Source organism: Montipora foliosa, chromosome 7, assembly GCF_036669935.1.
Source record: "Montipora foliosa isolate CH-2021 chromosome 7, ASM3666993v2, whole genome shotgun sequence".
Lineage (NCBI taxonomy): Eukaryota > Metazoa > Cnidaria > Anthozoa > Scleractinia > Acroporidae > Montipora > Montipora foliosa.
Genome location: NC_090875.1, coordinates 8831788 through 8841787, shown reverse-complemented (window position 1 = coordinate 8841787; position 10000 = coordinate 8831788). Strand labels below are relative to the sequence as shown.

Genomic DNA, 10000 nt, shown 5'->3' with positions numbered 1-10000 from the left:
ACAGCACCATAAGAATAACATGTTTTGTTTTTTTCTTAAACCCCTGTTAAACCTACACTTCATTTTAAGGAAAAAATTCATCATACAGCAACTTCTGTAATCCTATAAAAGATTTTTCCTTCAGCTTAATACAGGGTCTGGTTAATCAACCAAGCAATCGATAAATTTATTACGTGTGCCGATTTTCTCTTTTAAAACAGGTCTTTGGTAGAAATGTTTGTACTTGACTCTATCTTACAACGAACTTACCAGGTGAGGTTAGCTCGTCATTTTTCTCCATTTTAGCGTAGATGAAGTCTAAGTGTTCACATAAGACCTTTGATTTCCTGCCTGGAATCGTTTTGTCAGCTAGCGTGCCATATCGTGTGAACTTTTAAACTAATTTTGAAATGGTGCAACAATACACTGTGATTCCCTCGCTCTCCTTCAGTTCACGAGCGATTTTTGAATAATTGAGACCTTGCCTGTATAAGGCAATGATTCTCTTCTTGACATAGTCTGACGTTCGAGGCATGGCTAAATTACTTTTAACTTTCTCGTATAAAGGAAATAATGTTGAAAAGAATACGAAGACCCAATTTCTGCAGGTTTTGCGTGTTTGGCCGTACTGCTGAGGCAACAAGTTTAGTTTGCTCTCAGGTTTGTTCACTTTGTAACTTAATTAACATGACAAATACAAAACTTTTACCACAGAGAAAACGTCTCTTATTCATTTATGATTGGTTGGTCTCGGGGTGATTTCGATCCTAATTAACATAACATAAGCTATATATATATATGGCATTTTTCCGGCTGTTGCATTCTAACCACTGCTCGACACTGCTAACCATCAGAAACACGTCCATTTCACATTCAGAGTATGTCTCTTAGAAGGTCGCTTAAGATACCAAAGAACGGTCTGTTCGTCTTTGAAATTGATAATTCGACATGTGTATTAGCTACCAAGAAAATCATCAAAGTCCTGGAAGGTGACAACAAAAGTAAAGGCAGTAAGGTCCTCGTACAATATGGCACAGAGGAACTGGAGGCAACAATTATTGGAGTTTCAGATAACGACGTGTGCTGCTGCTGATGCTAAATTTTTAAGTGTATTTTATTGTGTGTACGGCCACGGCAAGGTATTGATTCAGTTGTGTTCTCTTCTCAGATGATCCCACTGAGCTCAACGGGATAGATTTGGTATTCCGCAAGCAGTCGTTAACTCCAGACATGAATGGCGAATCCAATAAGGAAAATCAAACACCGCCAGGCGTTGCGAGCAAACAAAAACAAAGAGAGAACGACGCAAGTACGAAGAAAAAGAAAAGGCCAGCTGAAGCGTCAACTAAGCTGAAAAAGAAAAGGGAAGAGGCATCAGTTATCACGAGGCATCCAGCCCCTACTTTACAGGTTAGCTTACTTTCTCAGTTGGTTCAGGGTCAGTTTAGTGTTTCATGATCAGCCCACAAGAGGCGTGTTTTCGCGATTATTTATTATATACAGTGGAATCCCGATATCTTGAACGCTCAGTTTTTCAAACCAATTTCCATTTTCTTTGGAGGTTCGAAACATCGGGATTCCACGGTAATGTAAATTAGTCCAAGAACAAATCACCAAATTGATTTATCCTAGCGCGCGCTATGATAATCAAAATACATTTATAATTGGCCCAACTTTGTCGGTTTTTTTATGAGGTTTAACACATAATCGGCAATTTGTTAACAATAAGTTCCTTAGATTGTTTGACTGTCTCTAGCATTCGCCAAAAAAAATTGAGTGCTTTACAAAAACAGTTCACGCTCGCTTTTTCAAAAGAAAAAAATGTTTGCTTTATATCAGTTTTGCTTATAAAACGAGAACGGTTGTTACCTACACTACATCAGTTTTGTCAATGATGTGAGAACAAAAGCTTAACAGACACAAAGCGTTTAGCGAATGATAATCAAAATACATTTATAATTAGGCCAACTTTGTCGGGTTTTTTATGACGGAGTGGGTAGAGGGTAAGCGTCAGTTTGTTAACAATTTCACCTCGCGCTTGCTTTTTCAAAAGAAAAAAATATTTGCTTTATATCAGTTCACAATTAGGCCAACTTTGTTGGTATTTTCTGTATAAGAGGGTCAACACATGAGCGTCAATTTGTTAACAATAAGTTGTTCACATGTTGGCAAGTAGGTCCTTAGATTGTTTGGCTGTCTCTAGCATTCACCTCCCGCTTGCTTTTTCAAAAGAAAAAATGTTTGCTTTCTATCAGTTTCATTCTCATTCATTCATATGTTTCGCTTCCTTTTTCTCAGCCTATTGAAGTAACTGACGACAAAGAAAGCCTACTAAATTTCGACATGGCTTGGGGACTGTTTGAACAGGATACAAGCAGCAACATTGTTACCGCAAGCCTCATTGGGTCTGTACTTCGAGATATGGAGCAACCTTCCTGGAACGAGGTGTCAACTCCACAGTCCACTGAACGTGACGAGCTGGCTGCCATCGCCAGAAGGCAGAAACAGGTTTTGCTGAACCAGGAGTCCCTTTCGAAGAAGCTGGACCACATAATCTCCTTGCTTCCGTGCCAGTGGCTAATGTTCCTCCTGCTGTGATCCATCCTCCACCAATACCAGAGCCAGTTCCGTGTACCATGCCTCCCGCTTCCAGCCCGCTTGATGAGTCCACAAACCCGCCAGAAGATACATCAATTGAGTCCGCTATTCCAGCCTGCCAAATGTCACATGAGGAGCTATTTCAGATAAAAAACATGTCCAGATCGCGAGCGAACTTTGCAGTTTTGCTGTTAAAACGGTTCTTCGAGCCTAGTGAGTTGGAAGGTAAAAACATTGCGGGTGTTCAAGGGAAAGAACAAGTAAACCCCGCTAAAGTAAACGAAATTAAGGGAATTGTAAGTAGTTTTTTTCCGTCAGCTGCATGCGACAAGCTGTCAGCATGGCGTGAATGCAGAAAAGCCATGGATGAGTATCTACGCCGACCAAGCTGCCGTAAGAGAGCACAATAAAAATTAGTAACTTAATTAAGAGAATTATAAGCTTTTTGTCAATGTTATTGTTTATATTATTAAGTTCTTTTGATGATCTTGTGATAGCAAACTGTACTGTTGAATAAATGGCACCCGTTTCATTTGAATTTGTTGTGGACGTCACTGACTTAATCGGCTTGTGTTTTTAAGTGCTAATTAGGTCAAAAGAAGGAAACATTTTCATCCGTGGGTTAAGTTGACCGAGATGGAATAAGAAAACGTTCCCACTGCACAGAAAAACCTTAAATAACAATGACCACAACCAGGTTTTCTGAGCCCGCAAGACTGAGCACCCCCAGCAAACCATTGTTTTAACGAAAACTGCTGGTCAGCAACCTGGTTCTGGTCATTGCTGTTTAACGATGAAGGGTAGATTTTGGTCACGTGCTAGGCAACGGTATTCAAGACAGATCGAATTTCACTTTAATCAGATCAAAACATGTTTTCGAAAAGACAACATTCGCTTCTGAATACGTAACGTTAATGACGAATCATCATAGGCTTTTTAACTTAAAGAAGGATATCTGATGTTTAAAATTAACGCAAAATCTCAAGCAAAATGTTGTTTTTAATGACGAATCATCAAAGGCTTTTTAACTTAAAGAAGGATATCTGATGTTTAAAATTAACTCAAAATCTCAAGCAAAATAATGTTTTTTTTTTGCTGTTATTTCGTGTGCATCAAGCCTCAGTTCGTCAATCACTAGTGCCCTTATGGTTCCTCGCGAAAAGGAAAAACATGATGGGAAACTCGTAACACTTTGGAGTACGAAATATTTTTAAAAAAGTACACTGATTGGTGTAATTTAAAATTGAAAACCGACATAATTGTTCACGTCATCTCAGAACATGGATGAGTAGCACGGTCATCACTACATTCTAGGGGTATTTTCTTGTTAATTGCAATATCTCGGCTTCTAATGGCTATTTCACCCTGAAATTTTTTCTCATATAGCACAAATAGGTCTTTTTCATGTACAAATAATTTAAGTTGCATCCTCTTTAAAATAAACCTGAAAAAAAAATTCTGTTTCCGAAAAAAATGACAGAATGTTCATGTAACACGTAACACAAACAAAGGCCACGCAAGCATATTTTGAACAATTTCTGTGCTTAGAATGCATAAAATCTTACGAAATTCCGGTTACATATCAGAATAACAAAGGAAAGTGCACACAGCAACTTTCAGATACTTTTCTTCATTAGAAGTACTTGAAAAACAACGTGTTTGTACTGACCCTCCGTTGTAACGCTTCACATTTTTTTGAAAGACAGTTTCTAAAATGGGTCGATACAACTCGGCAAATGTCTCAAAATACAACATAAACCATGTCAGATGAATGGGCTTTATGTGACAGACTCTGTGTCAAAGCTTTAAGTCAAAACACAAAGCGAGGACATAACTAGAACAAATTTAAAAAGACTGAAACAGTTTCTGCACTGCACTGGTAACATCCAAATTAGCAGAGGACTGACCACTTCCTTCCAATATTTTGCTGGTTCTAGAGCGAGTATTGCACTCTGATTGAGCAGCATATCTTAGGCTTGCAATACTCGACAACTGCGAGCACTTTAAGCCATTTTCATCCACTGGGACCGGAGATTTTCAGCTTTGAGCAATGCTGAAACATTTTGCGCCATAATGCTGTGCTCATTAAGCGTAACGTAATTTCTACAAGAACGCTCCCCTCCGAAATCTCCCATTGAAACTCCCCCATAACTCGGGTACAAATGAAACGTTTTGCTTCGTTCTTGTAATAAACAACAATCGGGGTGTCCCAAGGGATTCTTAAGGGCTAGAATGAATTATGCAATACAAGCACGTGTTTTGGTGTGGTTATTCAATGGAGAGTAAAGAAAAAAATCCCGTGGTTTCGCACAAGAAAGCAGCTCAGGAGCGAAGAGAGGCTGAAAAGAGAGAAAGGAATAGGCTTCATTATCAAAAAAACAAGGCGAAAACTATCAAAAGAGTAAAGGAAAGCAGACAAGAAAAATGCGAATCTACCGCGAATCAACGGCAACGTACAAGAGATGAGGCACATGCTAAAGTCCAAGCGAGGAAAGAAAAAATAAGAAAACAAACCAGAAAATACGAAAATACCCTGTGAAAGAAAGCAAGAACAGAGCAAAAATGAGACAACGTTTGAGAAAGAATATCTTGGATATGCAAACAGGACAGCAAAAAAGCGGAGAACTGATAAAGTAAAAGCTACCCTTCCGGCTACGCCCTCTAAAAAGGCAGGGATCATCAAAACAATTATGAACAGCCCAAGAACAAGACAAATTCTTCAGAATGAAGGAATGATAAAAACACCCTCGGAAGAAAAAGAAATCAAGGTCCTTAAAGCATTGGCAAGCAACATTTCCGAGGGAATGGAGGAAGTGAAACGATCTCGGTCAAACGAAAAGCTCGCAGCTTTTACCACTTTCAAGTCGCTAGCATTTGGAAAAAATGTCAAGAAAGCAAAAGCAAAAAAATCTCTTTCCAAGCTGGTTAACATTCACAAGAAAAGTATCATCAAGGCAATTGGACGTAGAGAAAAAGTTCTGAAGGGTGATCTTCCAAGCTGGCTCTACACAAAGAGAAAACTACGAGCAGATGCTACAAGTGAAGAAGATGGAAAGATCATTTATGAATACTGGACCTCCGTGGCCAGCCGACCAACTGGGGAGAAAAAAGAGGTGGTGAAGAAGCGCACTGGAAAGCAGCAGTACATTCAACATGCAAAACACGTTTTGGAAAAAACTCAGACTGAGGCTTACATGGAATTCAAAGAGCTGCACCCAGAAATTCAGGTCAAACAACGAAAATTTGAAAACTTAAAACCTTTCTTCGTCAAGCAAGCAAAAGAAAGAGACCACAAATCTTGCTTGTGCAGGAAACATGTTGAAACGAAAATGGTTTTTAATGCTTGCATGAAATTCAGAAAAGCAGCAGTGATTAATTCTGATCAGAGTATTCCAGTCCCCAAGACCTTAACAGAATGTGTTGATCTCACTCTTTGTCCAAAAGAGGATGGTGCAAGTTATCACGTGATAACATGCTTGGAGAGAGAGTGCAATTCCTGTGGACTTGATGGTTTTGCTCTACTGCCTGAGGAAATGAGTAAGGAGGGTTCGGTACGCTGGTCTCGTTATGAATATGTCTCGACTGGAAAATTTCTTCCCGATGGACAAGAAAAGAAAAAAATTTCGTTAGTTCAAAAAGAAACATCCCCATTCCAGCTGTTCAGTTATTTTAAAGATCTCCTGAAATTGTATCCAAGTCACTCCCTTATGGCTCGCTGCCAGCGGGAACAGCTTGATAATTTGCTGGAACACCTCCCCATCGGTCATGTTGTCTGTATTCATGATTATTCAGAGGGATACACATGCAGAAAGCAAGATGAAACCCAAAGTGAATACCTTGATGTTGCTAAAGTTTCTCTACACGTTTCCATTGTTTATCGTCATGCAGTCGAGGCCACTGATGGTGTTGAAAGCACAGAAGAAGACCCCTACACCATTAAAGAGCACATCTTCGTGATATCTGATGACCCCGGCCAAGATCACAACAGTGTCCATCACGTTCAGGAGCTCATCAACAAGTACCTTACACAAGACCTGGGATGCAATGTAATAAAGATGCATGAATTCACTGATGGTTGTGCTGCCCAGTACAAATCCAGACACTGCTTGGGTGACTTGTCCTGCTCTCTTGCTGATTTTGGCTATTTGATACAGCGTAATTTCTTTGAAACATCTCATGCCAAAGGGGAGCAGGATGCTGCTGGATCACACATCAAGCAGAAAGTAAGCCAAGCAGTGCTTCGAAGGACTGCCATCATTAAAGATGCTAAGACCATGTATGATTTCCTACTTGAGAACTTTTCCCGTCCAGCAGCATCAAGCTTTAATGCACGCATGAAGTCTGAATCGGCGCATCTTCTTTCATATAGCTGTCACTGGAGAGGGGGCTGTGCAAAGGAACAGACCTGGGCGCCAGTTTAAAACACTGAAGGGCATAAGGAAATTACACTGCATAAAGTCTCTGCCTCAACAAGAAAAGCTTCTGGTTAGGCTCCCTTCCTGTTGTGTGAACTGCCTCATGGATGATGAGCCTAACTGCTTGTATAAAGCCTGGATCGATGACTGGAGAGAAGGGGCTGTAGTCCGAGAAGCCACACCCGCAACAACAAGGCAGGAATCCGAAATACCAATTTTGGATCATGACACGGCCTTGCATATTGCAGATCTGGCCACACAGGGCAGCACAGTTGCCATTGCAGCTTTAGATGATCCCATGTACGACTTTTTCCTATTGAAAGTCACATCTCATGGGGTAGAAGAGCTTAGCGAGGACTTCACAGATAATTTCTTGTGCCATTACTGTGAGGGGAGTGAGGTGTTGAAAGGCCACTTCTATCTACGTGATAACATTCATGACATGACTTACACTCTAGATACTAAAAGAGTTGCAGCAGTGTTTGCAGCAACTGTGAGGCATATCTGTGGTGACCTTACAGTAAAAAGGCGCAGCAAGAAGCCCATCTACAAACTCTCACTTCTGCAGCATGAAGAAATCATTGCTTCATTGTAAGACAGCTGAGGGTAGAACAAAAAATGTGGAAACATTTGCTCAGAATCAGAACATAGCAGCCCTGATTATCAAAGCAAACATGTATTTGCCCTAAATATGTAGAATTATAATTTGCTGCTTGTAAATAACTCTTTAATTTAGAAGAAAAAGGCCAGAATCTGAAGTAGGCCACGCCCACAAAGGATCATAGGAAATGGAAAAACGGCTTTCTATAACGCATAACTGTAACTTTTTGCATGAATTTGCTTGAAACAAACATCAAAAGCAAAAGTGGACTTAAAGAAACAATAAAGAGAGCATTTTAGCATTTGAAGGTTTTTTTACCTATGTAACGCAAAATGGAGTCATGATTGTGCTACTCATCACACCAATTGCTCCCCGGCGCCACTTGTTGTTGACACTCGAACGCAAAAAAAATATTTTTACTATAAACCAGTTTAGCGAAACTGCTCGATTTTATCGGAAACATTTTACGACCAAAAGCAAGAGGGCGAAACATTAAACTATATCACAGTGCAGTCCACTATCATAAATGTTACACAAGGAAAATGTTTTGTTTTCATTACACGCACTTTTAATATTCTGTTCTCACTACAAGCACTTAATGAGTTCCAGTTTAATGACTGCGTGTAAAATTACACGCAATATCACGTCTACCGAGTCAAAATTACACGCGTGTAATTACACGCATTTTCATGTGCTTGCGTTAAACGCAGGCGTTCCGTATAAATAGGGTCTCCCCCAGTTCAATCAAATTGATAAAGCATAAATCCAACATGGCGGGCGCACGTCCATTGAGTGGCGATGCCTACTTTAGTGCCATCTATCGCTAAATTCAAATGTGACGGGTAGATAATAAACAAACCTTCAAAAGCAAGTTGTCTTCTTGTATTTTCTATTTTGTGCACAAGATTTTCCTTGTATTTTGTTGTAAGGAGCCCAATTAGTTTGCGATCGCACGCCAAATACACAGTTCGAAACTCTCCATTTTCTGAAATTCTCCCTCGGGTTTTCCCCAGTGAAACATCACTACTCTATTCTATTGTGCTCTACCATTGGATGTTATTCTCTGTCCGATATAATTTCGTCTGCCATTGGTGTAATCTTTGGCGCAAATTTCAAAAAATTACGAGGGATTTACGAGTAAACAAAGGAATATCGGGTTCGTATAAGATTGACTTTTGTTATTAAATTTATGAGAAAAACTAACGCGGAGAGATTTCGACGTTTCGAAGAAAATGAAGAAAAAATTTTTTGAAGAAAATTTACATAAGTAAGTAGTCAAAAAACTAAACCAAAAACAATAGTCTATTGTTCTAAGCCAGTGAATCATCCAGTGACCTCAGACAAAGGAAAACATAAAGTCAAGAAAAAACTTTAGCACGTATTGAGTCTGATTGGATGTTAAGGCTTGGCCTGTACTTTTTAACCAGGAGCATCTCGTATACCAGACAGTCCATCTTTCCTTGGCATTTCCTCAGAACTGCAAAATTCTTGGCTAAGTCAAGAGATCTAGGGCTAGTATCATGATCTTGTTGAAGATGTCTGCAAATGGATGAAGAACTGCGACAGCGTTCTTCGATTCTCTGAAAAAGATGTCGAGTTGTGAGGCCTATGTATTCTGCATCGCACAGAGGACATGAAAATTTGTAGACCACACTGTGTTGATTGATCAGAGAGGGCTTTTTTTTTTTACGCCAAGTGCATCACCCAGTTTACGACTAGTATAGATGGGCTGTAGAGGTGTTCTGATTCTGTTGCTAAGGTTGTTTAGTTGTTTTCTTAAGACGTCAGCAGACTTTGTCTTTGAACGGCAGCAGTATCCGCACAGGTTGTTCAACTGGCACAACAGGGGGTGGACTCAAAACATTCGATAGCTTGGATTTAATTTAAGATAAGATTGTAGAATCGACTAGCTCGTTCGGATACTTCAGCTTGAAAAACTTTTTCCAAAATTTTTTCTTCATTTTCTTGATAATGATGACAGGATGTCATCGAAACGTCGAAATCTCTCCGCGTTAGTTTTTCTCATAAATTTAATATCGGGTTCGAGTGAGAAAATGTTGGGTGCTAGTGAACCTTCTGCGAAGGAAGCTAAATACGACAAGCAAAAAATTTATAATGAAAAACGAAAAGAGAAACCTCGCAAGCCTCAGTTCAGCTTAAACTTTCAGTTTAATTTTGGAGAAGAAGAGGAAATGCAAGCTACCAGTGCTCGGTTCGTGAGATTATGTGACATGGGGAATGTGCGGTTGGGTCGAACAAATGCAGACTTTTTGCAAGTTCTTATGGACCGGTACGAGGGAAAGACCATTGAAAAATCGGAAAAAAACGATGTTGCTGTCCAGGCGAACGCTACTAAGTCTGTCTTCCAGCTTTATGCTGAAAGGCAGGTAAAAACAAAGGATTTCAG

At 39.8% G+C, this 10000-nt stretch overlaps 2 protein-coding genes and 2 pseudogenes across 6 annotated transcripts in view; 3 read left to right on the top strand and 1 right to left on the bottom strand.

Moving 5' to 3' along the window:
* LOC138010371 (guanine nucleotide-binding protein-like 3 homolog) overlaps positions 1–10000 on the top strand; it is a 381170-nt gene that overhangs the window by 180901 nt on the left and 190269 nt on the right. The window lies entirely within an intron of this gene.
* Positions 1–10000, bottom strand: part of LOC138010401 (putative nuclease HARBI1) — a 64977-nt gene that overhangs the window by 33681 nt on the left and 21296 nt on the right. Inside the window, exons 2-3 of one of the 5 annotated variants that reach the window (XR_011124462.1) lie at positions 2370–2692; positions 257–1329 (exon numbers count right to left, since the gene is read on the bottom strand). The exons of 2 other annotated variants lie outside the window; for them this stretch is intronic. The gene's annotated coding sequence lies outside the window, so the exon portion shown is untranslated. Of the gene's footprint in view, positions 1–256; positions 1330–1725; positions 2693–10000 lie in introns of those variants that run through there. 2 more of the 5 variants (XR_011124464.1, XR_011124463.1) reach the window with 2 other exon arrangements.
* LOC138011100 (uncharacterized) lies at positions 4853–7587 on the top strand (annotated as a pseudogene).
* LOC138010328 (uncharacterized) overlaps positions 9876–10000 on the top strand; it is an 868-nt pseudogene continuing 743 nt past the window's right edge.